Genomic DNA, 16,403 nt, shown 5'->3' with positions numbered 1-16,403 from the left:
GTTATCTCAGCAATGCTAGGTAGGAGGTATGCTGGCTCTTGGTCACTTGATGTGTACAAAGTGATCGGCTGAGTGTGTGACTCCAGAGAAAACAAATCCCAAGAAGCAGAGAGGAAGAATGGGAAACAAAGGACAGAAAGAAAACTTTGGCCAATTCCGCCTCTAGGATGAAAACATCATCCTGATTTTTATGTTGAAATATGACCAGGTCTAGACTTAGAAATTGGTGGTGACTTGAACTTACAGTTCAGAGCTTTTGTGTGGATGAATGAGGAATATTTCATAAATCATAAGGCAGAAATTGTTCCTGGTCATTCTTTCCATCTTGCCATCTTAGCATGGCAATTATTTTGTGTGGGTATGCCCTGAACAGGTATTTAAATCAAGAAGCAGAGAAGGGAGTAGAGAATCATGTGACTGGACAATAGTTATTTTCCTTTGTTCAAGTTTTGGCTCCTTTGAGCTATGTTTCCTAAACATGGCACAGAATCAATTGTCACATTTTCTTAGAGAGTTGTGGTACCATTAAAACAAAATAAATAAAAAAACTAGTCAGTGCCTTCTTATTTGTTGTGATTTATTTTTCCAGTTTTATAAATTAAGCACCACAGTAAAATCCACCCTGACTTCTAAGTGATGGGCAGATGAAACTGAATTATAATTTAACTTCCACAGTTTTAACATGTGTTTTATTTCCCAAAGCAAAAATATAGCTCTGGAATTGGTATTTTCTTTCTTTTTCTTATGAGCTGATTAAGACCTTTTCAATTGGCATGATTTAATAAACTGCCCTTTTATTGTCTGTGTTTACAATGAATTTATTCATTAAATATTTATTGAACATTTACAATATGCTAGTCTTCCTGCTAGAGAGTGCATTAATTTCCTATCACTGATGTAACAAACTGCCACAACCCTAAAACAATACTATTTTTTCTTAAACTTCCAGGAGTCTAAAGTCTGAAATGAGTTTTACAGGCTAAAATCAAGGTGCCAGCACAGCTAGTTCCTTCTGAAGGCTGCAAGGAAGGCTCTGTGTCTTGCTGCTTCTACTTCTAGAGGCTACTGGCATTGCTTCATCCGTTGCTACATTCCTCCAGTCTGTCCTATCTGTCATCAGCCTCCTATTACTCATTGTGCTCTCCTGCATCCCATTTGTAAGGATTACTATGGTTAAATCAGACCTACCTGGATAGTCCAGTATAGTCTCCACATCTCAAGGTATTTAACTTAATTGCATTGCAAAATCCACTTTTCCTTATAAGGTAGTATTTACAGCTTTTGAGGAGTAGGAAGTGAAGATATCTTTTTCTGAAGAGGGCCACTTTATTAACACACTTAATTCCAGTGCTTTTATAAGAATAAATGCGAGAGAAATCCTTGTGAAATATGAGGTCAGAAGAGAGAAGATTTATATACAGCTGCTGCTAAGTCACTTCAGTCGTGTCCAACTCTGTGTGACCCCATAGATGGCAGTCCATCAAGATCCCCCGTCCCTGGGATTCTCCAAGCAAGAACATTGGAGTGGGTTGCCATTTTCTTCTCCAATGCATGAAAGTGAAAAGTGAAAGTGAAGTTGCTCAGTCGTATCCAACTTTTCGTGACCCCATGGACTGAAGCCTACCAGGCTCCTCTGTTCATGGGATTTTCCAGGCAAGAGTACTGGAGTGGGTTGCCATTGCCTGCTCCCTATATACAGCTGAGGACACAGTAAATGTTTACTAAAGGGGATGACTGAGCTGGAATTTGAAGTATGGGGATATTTGGGGCAGAAGTGATGCTAATTGAGATGTTTTTTAATACTTTCTGAGAGAGTAAGTGCTTTACGAATTCCTTCATTTGTTATAAGTGCCTCATGTTGTAGGAACTACTTTTATTCCATTGTGGTTATCAGGGGATAGGGAGATTTGCTCCAAATTACATAGTTCATGACTGGGCATGCTCTGCTGCAGGCGATCCAGGATGAGGTAATAGGAATGGTAAGGGCAAGGACATAGAGGCGAAAGGAAAATGACTTTACTTCCTCCACCCCCTACACCCATCACAATGGCCCCATGTATTAATACAAGTCTCAAGGCCCTGGTTGGGCAGAGAAGTTACCTTGTGCAACAAGAAATGTGGACACTAGAGACATCAGACACGACTGAGTGACTTCACTTTCAATTTTTACTTTCTGCTTTCATGCATTGGAGAAGGAAATGGCAACCCAATCCAGTGTTCTTGGCTGGAGAACCCCAGGGATGGGGGAGCCTGGTGGGCTGCCGTCTATGGGGTCGCACAGAGTCGGACACGACTGAAGCGACTTAGCAGCAGTAGCAGCAGCAGAGACATAGGAAAGCTAATGTATCCCAAAACTCTTAAAAAGAACTCTGCTTTTTTTTTTTTTTTCAGTTAGTAAAAAAAAAAAAATGTGTCATCTAGAAAATATTCATCTGGCATAACAAACTTTGTACTACAGTGTGACTTTAGTTAGCGATATTGTGTTGCATACTTGAAATTTGATTAAGAGGGAAATACTTAAGTGTTCTCACAGGAAAGAAAGAGGAAGGAAGAGGGAAAGAAAGAAAAGGAAAACAGTGACTATGATGTGATGGGTATCTTAATTAGCTTGATTATGGTGATTATTTCATAATGTATACATATATCAAAATCAAATTATATACCTCAAGCATGTATAATTTTATTTGTCAATCACATTTCAGTAAAACTGGGAAAAAAAGTGACTTCTAAAATTGGGTAGAAGAATCCCTTTTGCTGAGCCATGAAGCCTCTAATACATGGGTCAAAAGCATCCTCATTTTAGAGGAAGGTCTGGTACCAGTCCTCCTAGTAGATGATTGGAAAGGAAGATGATTGGAATGATCAGAAGGAAACTGAAACAAACACATGGCTATACCCACAGAGTTATACACTAACGGAAAGATGGCAGCATAACTTGTATTTATGCAACCACTAAAATTTTGATGTGAATCTTTAGACAAGGAAAGGTGCAGTATCTTGTTAACTGGAAAAAAATAGGTCACAGTCTCATAGTACTTCAGTTCAGTTCCGTCGCTCAGTCATGTCTGACTGTTTGTGACCCCATGTGCTGCAGCACGCCAGGTTTCCCTGTCTATCACAAGCACCTGGAGCTTGCAAAACTCATGTCCATTGAGTTGGTGATGCCATCCAACAATCTCATCCTCTGCCGTCCCCTTCTCCTCCTGCCTTCAATCTTTCCCAGCATCAGAGTCTTTTCCAAGGAGTCAGTTCTTTGCATCAGATAGCCAAAGTATTAGAGTTTCAGCTTCAGCATCAGTCCTTCTAATGAATATTCAGGACTGATTTCCTTGAGCATTGACTGGTTGGATCTCCTTGCAATTCAAGGGATTCTCAAGAGTCTTTTCCAACACCACAGTTCAAAAACACCAATTCTTCGGCACTCAGCTTTCTTTATGGTCCAACTCTCATATCCATACACGACTACTGGAAAAACCATAGCTTTGACTAGACAGATCTTTGTTGGAAAAATAACGTCTCTGCTTTTTAATATGCTGTCTAGGTTGGTCATAGCTTTTCTTCCAAGGAGCAGGCATCTTTTAATTTCATGGCTGCAGTCACTGTCTTCAGTGATTTTGGAGCCCAAGAAAATAAAGTCTATCACTGTTTCCATTGTTTCCCCATCTATTTGCCATGCAGTGATGGGATCGGATGCCATGATCTTAGTCTTCTGAATGTTGAGTTTTAAACTAGCTTTTTCACTCTCCTCTTTCACTTTCATCAAGAGGCTTTTTAGTTCTTCACTTTCTGCTATAAGGGTGGTGTCATCTGCATATCTGAGGTTATTGATATTTCTCCCGGCAATCTTGATTCCAGCTTGTGCTTCATCCAGCCCTGCATTTTGCATAATGTACTCTGCATATAAGTTAAATAAGCAGGGTGAGTGTATACAGCCTTGATGTACTCCTTTTCCTATTTGGAACCAGTCTGTTGTTTCATGTCCGGTTCTAACTGTTGCTTCTTATAGCAACTTAACACTTCAGTTTTGTCTAAAAATATGAGTACAGTACTTTGGATAAATGCTGAGAGAACAAACAAGCATTAGCTTTGGTTATATTTGCTTGTTGAGACTATAGATGATTTCTATTTGTTTTCTGTTTGTTTTCCTTTGGTTCTATCCTTACTGCCCACTCCAGCACCCCCCCCCCCCTTTTTAACACTGAACACAAATTTTATTTGTAGTAAAAAAAAAAAAAGATGTCAATAAAGAACTTTTGAAAGAGATCTTAACATTCTTTTTCCCCTCTACATCACTGTAAATGTTGAAAATAATTTATTGTATTATCTCAGGGATGTTCCTGGGGCCTCAAAAGAAAAAAGAAAGAAAGAAAAAAATGAACATTCCAGAGTGGAGAAGCATGAACATGAAAATGTTTGAGAAAACAAAGTAGGTTTTGCAGCTTTTCCTCACACTGACTTGTTTATCAGTGGGATGATTACAACAATGAAGTAGGAAGAAAAAAAATAGTTCAATTACACTTAATTAGTTCCAGTGGCTGTTGGCTATTTTAGCCCTCATTTATGAATATTATTAGCAGGCAGACTGAATCTTGTGTTGCAACCTATGTAAAACAGGTTTATTTTCCTTTCTTCATTTTTTTTTAATTCTTTGTTTGCTTTCCTTTTCCTTGGCAAACACTGCCAGAGTAATGGATTAAATTACTGTTAAGCCTATTTTATGAGATATTATTTTAGCAGGTCCTATAAGACAGTAATAAGGAGAAAATTCAATAATATTGGCATGATAAAGTGAAAACTATTAATAAGTAGAAAGAGTTCATCATAGTCATTAGATCTGAATGTTGGAAAGAAGCACAGTATGACAGAGGTTGGCAAAATTGCATTACCAAGTCATTTAATTTCTATATGGAATTTTTTAGTAAGTAATTAATATAAATAGTTCTGACTGGTTTTAAAAACCATGGATACTGACAAAAATAAAGGAGTAGATGATGGGAAGCAGATGGATCATTTAATTTATTTCTCAATTACAGTTGACATATCAGGCACAGAAACCTGCAAGTCATCTATTTCTTTATGGCCCATTTTGCAGCTGTGTTTATTGTCATAAGAAATAAATACATTATCTCATTAATGGAAAGCTGAATATTTTTTATTCCAAAAAGCACATTCAAATACAATGCTTCTTCTACAAAAGGAGCACAAAATGTGGGGAGGGAGAGGGTATTTGCCCAGCTGAATGCTGCAGAGGAGGAGGGCCTGTGTGGAGTGAAGGTTTCAGAAAATAAGATGTAGTCACAGCAAAGTGTAACCTGTTCTTGTTTAGATATGATCTACTAGTCATTCTCAGAGAGCCATGCTATCAAACAGAGTCACACTTGTAAATCTTTATGCATTTCCTAGTTAATGCATATTGTATCTGAGATGCAGATGGATAATAAACTTTATTACAGTACATTTTAGAGTCTCTTTTCAACTAGAAGTGCCAGAAAGACTGGAGGAAATATCAGAGCCTACTTCTAGTGCTGTATTTAATGTTGTAAAAACAATATACGTTGGATTAGGAACAAATAGGTGCTTTATTCTCAGGTGAACAGATGGACTATTACAGTCTAATGGTTTCCCCACTAGAATACTACAGTTTCTGGTGGGTTTTGTTTGGAGTGGTTGCTAAAGATTGACTCTAAGGATCAAAAGGCATACAGTTTTTGATTACTTACTGTTTCTTCACTTTGAATTAGGAACTCATCTGGTCTATAAGTATTCAATATAGGTAAGGATTATAAAAAATGGGAACGTAATTATTGAAAACACCATCTTTGGTTTTATTTGAACCTATAACCCATTAATTAATCCCATTCATTAATTCTCTTATTATATCCTTTGTTATCTAACCATATGGGTCACCTTTATTCAATAGTTGTATCCACTAAAAATACATGCAAACCAAATCTTGGGAATATTATATTTAATATACATATCCATAGAGATCTTTATACAAATCTTAAGTTTTTCACATTTTACTTTTATGACCTCAGATTATAGATCTATTACATTGATGCAAAAGTAATTGTGGTTTTACATTGCTGAAGTTTGCCATTTGATACTGGAATACATTCTTAAATAAATATGGTTATGTTATACTTCATTTTAATGTGCATTTCTTGCTTTATGTTTTTTGCTAATGACTTATTATGCTGTGCTGTGCTGTGCTTAGTTAGTCAGTCATGTCAGACTCTTTGAGACCCCATGGACTATAGCCCACCAGGCTCCTCTGACCGTGGGGATTCTCCAGGCAAGAATACTGGAGTGGGTTGGCTTGCCCTCCTCCAGGGGTGCCCTGCCCTCCTCCAGGGGATCTTCCCAACCCAAGGATCAAATCCAGGTCTCCCACACTGCACGGGGATTCTTTACCATCTGAGGCACCTGGGAAACCCAAAAATACTGGAATGGGTAGCCTATCCCTTCTCCGGGGGATCTTCCCGACCACGGTCTCCTGCATTGCAGATGGATTCTTTACCAGCTGAGGTACCAGGGAAGCCCAATGACTTATTACTTACTGTTTATTTTACATCTATTTTATACTATGGAAATGATGTTAGACCGAAAGCAAATTTGAGCAGTTTTTAAAATTAATGTTCAGAATGGGTGGTAAAGCAGCAAAGACAACTCACAATATCATCAATACATTTAGCCCTGGAACTGATTATTAATAAATGTACAGTGCAATGATGGTTCAAGAAATTTTGCAAAGGAGATGAGAGCCTTGAAGATGATGAGCATAATTACTGGCCATTGGAAGTTGACAATAATCAACTGAAAGCAATCATCAAAGCTGATCTAACAACTATATGAGAAGTTGCTAGAGAACTTAATGTTGACCATTCTATGGTCATTCAAAATTGAAGCAAATAGAAAAGGTGAAAAAGCTCAATAAGTGGGTGCCTCATGAACTGACTGAAAACAAAAAACAATCATCCTTTGAAGTGTCATTTTATTTCTTGCAACAACAACAGACAATTTCTTATTTCAACTGTGACATGTGATGAAAAGTGGATTTTGTATGACAACTGGCAATGAACAGCTCAGTGGTTGGACCAAGAAGAAGCTGTAAAGCATTTCCTAAAGCCAAACTTGCACAAGGGAAAAGGTCATGGTCACTATTTGGTGGCCTGCTGCCAGTCTAATCCATTATGACTTTCTGAATCTTGACAAAACAATTATGTATCAGCAAATCAATGAGATGCACTGAAAATTGCAATGCCTGGAGCTGGCATTGGTCAACAGAATGGGCCCAACTCTTCTCCGCAAAAACACCTGACCACACATTGCACAATCAATGCTTCAAAAGTTGAAGAAATTGGGCTACAAAGTTTTGCCTCATCTGCCGTATTCACCTGATTTCTCATTGACCAATTACCACTTCTTTAAGCATCTCAACAACTTTTTACAGAGAAAACACTTCCACAACCAGCAGGAGGCAGAAAATGCTTTTTAAGAGTTTGTCGAATCCTGAAGTGCATATTTTTACACTACAGGAATAGACAAAGTTATTTATCACTGGCAAAAGTGTGTTGATTGTAACGCTTCCTATTTTGATTAATAAAGATGTGTTTGAGCCTAGTTAAACAATAACAAATAGTATCATAAATTAATACCTCTGGCCCTCAGTTTTCTAATCTAAAACATAGGGATGATAAGAGTATTTCATTGTCTTGGGACATTAAATGAGATAATTCCTGTGAAAGATTAGAAAAATGCCTAGCCCAGAGTAGGCACTAAAATTACTGCTTTAATATTATAATATATATGACTGCATCATAACATGTTCATATTATATATTGTTATAATCTTTGGTATATAATGAAAAACATAAAATACTCCACTAAGGTGGGGAAATTTATTATATGTATCGTGTATCAGCTTCCTCAGTATGTAAGTTTTGAGCTTTGTGTTGGATAAATTCTTAAAGCAGACTATTTGTATACCAGTTTAGAATATAGAAAAAATGACTCATGTTCCAATAAAGCATGCTAATCCAATAAAACATAACTTCAAATACCTTGTATCTCCATATAAAGCTAAGGTACAAGCCTAATGTACAAACCCTAAAGCTTCAGAAAGATTGCCAATGATTGAGCTAAAGTTAAAACTTTGCTCTAATGATAAATTTGATGTCATTCAAGTCAATTGAGGGAGAGTGGTTTGGATGACAGCATATTCAAATATCTGCATATCCTATGACTATACACCTATCACACACATACACACATCTGGAATTTTGGGGTCTATGCATTTTTGGAGATCTAGTGTTGCCTGGCTACAGTGTTCTCATCCCAGAATACTTCCAAACGGTGTATGTATTTTATCTTTCGATGCATCTATAACAGAGAGAAAAGCTGACTAGAGAAGAGAAAGGAAAAGTTAGCAAAGGAGAGAGATTGGGTCTGATTCTGATTTGTAGGGTGCTAAAAAAGGCTTCAGGAGAAAAAATATGAAAGCCAGTGAATTGGTTACTATATGGTGTGTCATTTGATTGATGCTTTCTTCATGACTTCTAAGTCTTTTTTTCCCTTAAAAACCTCTAAATCTTCAGTGAAATAAAAGTTAGTGAATTAAGCGTGTGGCTATGGCATTGATGGGTTAAGCATTGAAAGACTGAACATTAAATCTGGTTTAGGGTCTAGGAAACAAATAAGGACACCCATCCCACAAAACAGGAGAAGTCGAGGAAACTGAGGCCCAAATGAAATTCAGAGAAATATTTTGGGGAGCTACAGACTCCCACAAGCCATGGGATTGTTTGTGTCCTATACTTAAGTAATTTTGCCTAGATCTTTAGCAAGCATCTGAATTGCAGTTACAATTTACAAGGCACTTACCACTGACAGTTTGTCCCCTAGATATGCTATGTGAGTAAGAGCATTGGCTCTCTAGACAGTGATAAAGAGGTAGGATGATGCTGCAGCTAAGTCCTCTGTAGAGTCATCTGTAGAGGATATTTTTATCTTTCAACAATGATGAACAAAGAGAATGCAGCCCAGTACTTCTGATTCTTCTCAGAAGTACAGTCTGTGAAACTCTGGGCTGTCTCTCTCTGTGAAGCTCAATTTTCCTGAGTTTATAGCTCAGCTTACTCATGAGCAAGCTCAGACAGTCATTCTCTTGATCCCCACCTGGTGGGGTGTTGCATGAATAATGATGACAACAAGGAAAAGCAGGCCTGAGGAACCATTGTTAGAAAGCAGGAGTGGCTGGCACAGGTGTTCAGGAATGTGAAAGGGTGTGTGGGTTCCTTTAAGATGCCAATTCCATGAGTCTCAGTAGGCAGCAGCTGGAAAGATAAATGAGGAAACAGAGTTTTAATTTCATACTTAAGTCACAATTACAATAGAAAATAAGTGAAAGGTGGTGACTGTTTCCCTACAGTGACTTTAAACTCATTTAAAAGTTATATGACTTGGCCATCAAGTGGCAAAAATTAAGACTGACATAGACGACTTCAAGTTTTTAGTTCAATGTTGCCTTCTTCAACATATATCATGTCTATCTCAAATTAGAACTAAGATTAGACATGAATTTGTGTATATTTAAAACACAAAACCTTGGAGAGAGTATTGGAAGTATCTGGCAGAGTATTGTATAGGCATGCCTGCATTTGAGCATGTCAGACAGATGATGAAGTTGCATCCAAACAAAATGCATGACAAAATTGATGATTTCTTCCTAAAAATGGATACTGTAATTAAGTTTGGCAGCCAAAAGAGAAAATTATCTGTTCACTATCATGATTATTACACTGATTAATTTGTTCTAAGGCAATTAGTTCAAGTAATCTTTTGAATACTGTTAGCTATAGATTTTATTAGACTGTATGTAACAGAAAGCCTATGATAATATCCTAGCCAAATGGAGATTATTGATACTTATGATGTAATAAGAATCCAAATTTGAGTAGTCCTAGGCTTCTGCAGCTGCTTTAGAAACCAGGGTCCGTCTGGCTTGCTTTCTTGCACAAAGGCTTCTCTCCTTCTTGCCTCAGTGACTGTTTCAGGTAGAAGAAAGAAGTAAAAAGGAACTGTAATGGTTGCATTAGCAAAGCAAAGGCTTTCCAGAAATTCCCAGTAGATATTTGCTTACACTTTGTTGGAGAGAAGAAAAGTGAAAAACAAGGGAGAAAGGGAAAGTTACATCCAACTAAATGCAGAGTTCCAAAGAATGGCAAGGAGAGACAAGAAGCCTTTCTTCCATGAATAGTGCATAAAACCAGAAGAAAACAACAGAAGGGGGAATACTAGAGATCTTTTCAGGAAAATTGGTCACAATAAAGTACAGAAAGAGTAGAGACCTTATAGACATTGAAGAGAGCAAGAACAGATGGAAAGAATACACAGAAGAACTGTAAAAAAAAAAAAAAGATCTTAACAAACCAGTTTACTATGATGGGTAGTCAGTCACCCAGAGCCAGACATTCTGGAGCGTGAAGTCAAGTGGGCCTTAGGAAGCACTGCTGTTAATAAAGCTAGTGGATGCAATGGAATTCCAGTAGAACTGTTCAAAACCCTAAAGGATGATGCCATCATGATGTTGCATTCAATATGGCAGCAAATCTGGAAGGCCTAGCAGTGGCCACAGGACTAGGAAAGGTCAATCTTCATCCCAATTCCCAAGAAGGGTAGTACTAAAGAATGTTCTAACCATCAGATAATTGCACTCATCTCCTATTCTAGTAGGTTCATGATTAAAATCTTGCATTCTAGGCTTCAGCATGTTAACCAAGAATTTCCAGATGTCCAATCTGGGTTTAGAAACATCAGAGAAACCAGAGATCAAATTGCCAACATTCGCTGGATCATAGAGAAAGCAACAGAATTCCACAAAAATATATACCTCTGTTTCATTGACTGCACTAAAGCTTTTGACTGTGTGGATCATAACAAATCATGGAAAGCTCTGATAGAGATGGGGACAGATCTTACCTGTCTCTTGAGAAACCTGTATGTGAGTCAAAAAGCAACAGTTAGAACCCTGTATGGAACAGGGTTCTTGATTGGTTCAAGACTGAGAAAGGAGTACAATCGTGCTGTCTGCTGTCACCCTGTTTGTTTAACCTATACGCTGGGCACATCATGAGAAATGCAGGGCTAGATGAGTTATAAGCTGGAATCAAGATAGGCTGGAGACTCATCAATGACCTCATGTATGTGGATGATACTGCTCTAATGGCAGAAAGCAAAGAGGAACTAAAAAGCCTCTTGATGAAGGAGGAGAGTGAAAGAGCTGGCTTAAGGCTAAATATTAAAAAATACTAAGATTGTGGCATCCAGCCCCATTACTTCATGGCAAATAGAAGGGGAAAAGGTGGACGTAGTGACAGATTTCCTCTTCTTGGGCTCTAAAATCACTGTGGATGATGGCCCTAGCCATGAAATCAGAAGACGATTGCTTTTTGGCAGGAAAGCTATGACAAACCTAGACAGGATGTTGAAAAGCAAAGACACGACTCTGCTGAAAAAGGTCCATATAGTCAAGACTATTATCTTTCCAGTGATCACGTACAGTTGTGAGACCTGGACGATAAAGAAGGTAAAATGCAAAAGAATTGATGTCTTCAAACTGTGGTGCTGGAGAAGACTCCTGAGAGTCCCTTGGACAGCAAGATCAAACCAGTCATTCTTAAGGGAGATCAATCCTGCATCCTCACAGGAAGGTCTGATGCTGAAACTGAAGCTCCAGTATTTTGCTCATATGATACAAACAGATGAGTCATTGGAAAAATCCTGATGCTGGGAAAGAGCAAGGGCTGAAAGAGAAGAGGCATCAGAGGATGAGATGGCTGGATGGCATCACTGATGCAATGGACATGAATTTGGGCAAACTTTAGGAGATGATGAGGGATGGGGAGGCCTGGCGTGCTGCACTCCATGGGGACGCACAGAATTGGACACTACTGGGTGACACTACTGCAGCCGTGAAATTAAAAGACGCTTACTCCTTGGAAGAAAAGTTATGACCAACCTAGATAGCATATTCAAAAGCAGAGATATTACTTTGCCGACTTAGGTCTGCCTAGTCAAGGCTATGCTTTTTCCTGTGGTCATGTATGGATGTGAGAGTTGGACTGTGGAGAAGGCTGAGCGCCGAAGAATTGATGCTTTTGAACTGTGGTGTTGGAGAAGTCTCTTGAGAGTCCCTTGGACTGCAAGGAGATCCAACCAGTCCATTCTGAAGGAGATCAGCCCTGGGATTTCTTTGAAAGGAGTAATGCTAAGACTGAAGCTCCAGTACTTTGGCCACCTCATGCGAAGAGTTGACTCATTGGAAAAGACTCTGATGCTGGGAGGGATTGGGGGCAGGAGGAGAAGGGGACGACAGACGATGAGATGGCTGGATGGCATCATGGACTCGATGGCAGTGAGTCTCAGTGAACTCCGGGAGTTGGTGATGGACAGGGAGGCCTGGCGTGCTGCGATTCATGGGGTCGCAAAGAGTGGGACACGACTGAGCAACTGAACTGAACTGAACTGAACTGAACTGGGTGACAACAACAATACTATGTCATTTGCCTTCTCTTACATTCAATAACTAGAAAAATTAAAAATTAGCTATGCTCATCACTAACCAAAATAAATAAAGTTTATATAAAAGAGAATAAAAGTAGAAAGGGTATCCTGAAGACAATGAGCCCTGTCTGCTCCTATGATGGTCTTGTTCAGATGAGCTTCTGCTGTGGAGGAATCTAAGCCATGAAGCAAATATTATTAGTTCATTTACTCACTAAGCAAATGTTGATTGAGTTATTATAATAGTGGTACAAAGGTTAGATACAGCCCATCCATTGAAGTATATTATGGTCCAGTGAGAGAAACAGACCCCGGATGATTGCCCAGCAATCTGGTCTCTGCTGTGAGTGGAGAACCATAGGCAGCCTACTAAATACAAGGGCAGCTGACCTCCCAGGAAGGCAGTGAGTGCAGTCTTTCCAGATTAGGGACCCTCTAAAGAAACACTTACACTTTACATTTCAAAAGGATGGTCTTGATTATCATGTCAATTAAGCTGTAGGAAATTTCAGAGTAGATGTGCTATGTTTTAACTATGTGATCTTGGTCAATTGCTTAATCTTTCTGAGTATCAATTTTCCTCTACTGTTTTTATGAAAATCTCAGGACTAATAGATTAAATGAGCTAATAATAAATGAAATGACCTTGCAGTGGTAACTACTAAATTATTGTTGACTGAAAACAAGACTTAGCACAAATTCTACCACAATCTCCATTTCATAGCTCAGGCCAATGTGGTTCTGAAATGTTATCTACCTTTTCAACAGTCTCACAGTCAACAAGTGAAAGAGCTGAGGCCCCTAGCCCAAGAAATCTGACTCTAAATGTTACCTGCTCTACACCATTTTCACCTCTACCTTGGCATTAAAAAACATCCAGTAGATACAGATTTTGCTGTGGATTGTAACATTCACACAACATCCATGAAGAAACTGTTTGTTTTATGAAGTCATCAAATTGGGGTATTTTGGTCTTTCTGTCCCATCACTTCACATCCAAGTGATCAGATTCAAACAACAATAATAGAAGATATCTCCTGTTTTGAAAGCACTGTAAAAGACACTAAGAGTACATTACCTATGATGGCAGATATAGTGAGACTCCCTGGTGGAACTCTCATATCTGAAAGTATTCTTGCTTTCAGGAATGTCTAATGTGTTTATAAATATTAGCTATTTTCCCCCAAGAGCTTTCAAAAAATACTTGAAATTATATTTAATGAAATGTACAACATGAGGATGGGAAACATTGAGGGCAGGAGGAGAAGGGGATGACAGAGGGTAAGCAGGTTGGATGGCATCACTGACTCAATGGACATGGGTTTGGGTGGACTCCAGGAGTTAGTAATGGACAGGGAGGCCTGCCATGCTGCGATTCATGGGGTCACAAAGAGTCACACATGACTGAGCGACTGAACTGCACTGAACAAATATCAAAACAGGGTGAAACTGTCTAACCCAAAATTCCAAATCAATGCAACAAAGCTCAAATATACCTAAATACAACCACCAAAAGAAAGAGAAGAATTAATTAATAATGAGTAATAGTGATGGGGTGAAATCAGAAAATCTAAATTTAAGGACTGCAATGTTGTTAGATATAACACTCAGTAATGATTTTCCTAGAATCAAAGACTTCCCTGTAGCTCAAATGGTAAAGAATCTGCCTGTGAGGCAGGAGACCAGGGTTCAGTCCCTCAGCTGGGAAGTTCCTCTGGAGAAGGAAATGGCAATCCACTCCAATACTCTTGCCTGGAGAATTCCATGGACAGAGAAGCCTTGAGGGCTACAGTCTGTGGGGTCGCAGAGTCGGACACGACTGAGTGACTAACACACAGAATCAAAGTAAAAACTTAAATAGGACATATGACAGAGTTCTTATTGCATAATAAAAGGAAGTGGTTCTTCCTATGTAATACAAGAATGGAAGCCAAATTTTAATATTTTCTTTTTCAAAAAGCAAAGATCATGGCATCTGGCCCCATCACTTCATGGCAAATAGAAGTGGAAACAATGGAAACATTGACAGACTTTATTTTCTTGGGCTCCAAATTACTATGGACAGTGGCTACAGCCATGAAATTAAAAGATGTTTGCTCTTTGGAAGAAAAGCAATGACTAACCTAGACAGTGTATTAAATAGCAAAAAGATTACTTTCCCTACAAAAGTCTGTATAGTCCACGTTTTTCCAATAAGTCATGTACACATGTGAGAGCTGGATAACAAAAAGGCTGAGCGCCAAAGAATTAGTGTTGGAGAAGACTCTTGAGAGTCCCTTGGACAGCAAGGAAATCAAACCAGTCAATCCTAAAGGAAATCAATCCTGAATATTCATTGGAAGGACTGATGCTGAAGCTGAAGTCCCAATTCTTTGGCCATCTGATGCAGAGAGTGGACTCATTGGAAAAGACCTGATGCTGGGAAAGATTGAATACAGGTGGAGAAGGGGACGACAGAGGAGATGGTTGGGTGGCATCACTGACTCAATGGACATGAGTTTGAGCAAACTCTGGGATATGATGAAGGACAGGGAAGCCTTGCATGCTGCAGTACAAGGGGTCTCAAAGAATCAGACATGACTGAGTGACTGAACAACAACTAAATTTGAAGTCACAAGAAGCCTAATTTTGTAAGTTTGTTAGGTTCTTGATATTTTAAAAATATAGATATCTTACTTATCAATGTTCTAAAAGAACTATTTTAAAGTAGGTAACTATCAACAGATGTGCCTAAGACCAAAATTGGTTTGATGCTAAGATATAGAGTAGACATGGAATCTTTTGAGGAACACATGTGTTCTGTTGCTCTGGACAAGCAGGGATCTGTAATTGTGTTGGTTCTATAAAATCAACAAGGGTCTCACACTAGTTACGACTTTGCAGGCAGCTGTCTACAGAGAATAAACCAATTACATCTCAGAGAAAGGGGCTGGAAACTCCAGCCTTGCCTTTAATTGGCATAATATTGTTTTCAAACATCTTTTCCCAATGTCCCCTAAGTATTTGAGAAACAAAGCTTGTTTTATGCTAATTTCAGTGAAATGAAGCAGGAAGACAAATACAGATACCTCTGTTATACTATCAGTTCAAAATTATTTTCAAGTAGTACTTAATTTTATCATTTTCATCTGTACATTCCTACCATTTTAGTTTATTAATTTTCTTCTACACTGTACCTGGCTGATAGCCTAGTGCAGTGTCTCCAGGGGAGAATTATTTTATGAGAGGAAAAACCCAACAATGCTGGGATGTGTTTATAAGTATACAACTTCTGTGTTTACTTAAGCATTGGAATGTCATATCAATGAAACAAAAACAGAAATGGAGTCCTTTGTGTGTGTGTGTGTGTGTGTGTGTGTGTGTGTGTGTGATTGGAGAACTGGATATTGGAGAGACTTGGAAGGCATCACATTTGGCAATCAATGGCTGGGGCTGGTATTTAAAGAAAGCCCACACATTCATTAAAATCACTGAACAAAAATCTCAGCTTCATATGAATAGACATAGTGTTTTTCCTATTTCATTTTTAATATATTTATGAGAGAAAAAAAATCTCACTTCATCACTGACAGTTCCATCAGAGCACTTTTGACTTACAATTGGCATGCAAATGCCTGGGTAAATTGTTCTGCAGATTAATTCCTATTTAGTGCAGAGGAACATCCCCAGGGAGACACAGCAGAATCACTGACCTGCACCGTATTAAACCCCCATAATCCAGAGATAGAAACTGCCTTGAAATAAAGGGTTGGGTGAGGAAGGTGGGGAGAGAGTATAGAGTTTTTACTATAGATGTGGAAGTGAGGGCCAGTGGTAAACCTTGGCTATATTTTTGATCTC

This window comes from Ovis aries, chromosome 22, assembly GCF_016772045.2.
Source record: "Ovis aries strain OAR_USU_Benz2616 breed Rambouillet chromosome 22, ARS-UI_Ramb_v3.0, whole genome shotgun sequence".
Classification (NCBI taxonomy): domain Eukaryota; kingdom Metazoa; phylum Chordata; class Mammalia; order Artiodactyla; family Bovidae; genus Ovis; species Ovis aries.
Note: the sequence above shows the minus strand (reverse complement) of the source record.